Raw genomic sequence first — 351 nt, forward strand, 5'->3', positions numbered from 1 at the left:
TTTTTTTTTTTTTCAATGAGAATAATTTAGAGCTGTGGTATAACCGATTCTTCCTGGATCTTGTCTACTGTTATGAAACATGGGTACTTGTTATTAGTAGAAAAATCAGGCATTCAGAGCACAGTGTGCGCTCTTTGATGATATTTTGGTTAAATATGTCAGATATTGTAGTTCCGCTCCTTAAAGAAGTCTTTATACTATTGAAAAAAAAAAAAAGTTCTGTATAGTAATGAGATAGATAGAAAGGGATCTTGATTGTAGTATCTTCCAAGTTTACCATATGAATCATTCAGATATTCCTCAGGATAAATGTTGGGGGATATTACCCAAATAAATTGTAATTTGATGAAT

At 31.1% G+C, this 351-nt stretch overlaps 1 protein-coding gene across 1 annotated transcript in view; it reads left to right on the forward strand.

Moving 5' to 3' along the window:
• LOC106679933 (dedicator of cytokinesis protein 1) overlaps positions 1 to 351 on the forward strand; it is a gene marked incomplete in the record, with an annotated part of 79,196 nt that overhangs the window by 37,722 nt on the left and 41,123 nt on the right.

This window comes from Halyomorpha halys, unplaced genomic scaffold (genome assembly GCF_000696795.3).
Source record: "Halyomorpha halys isolate HHAL.00 unplaced genomic scaffold, Hhal_1.1 Scaffold234.1, whole genome shotgun sequence".
Taxonomy (NCBI): domain Eukaryota; kingdom Metazoa; phylum Arthropoda; class Insecta; order Hemiptera; family Pentatomidae; genus Halyomorpha; species Halyomorpha halys.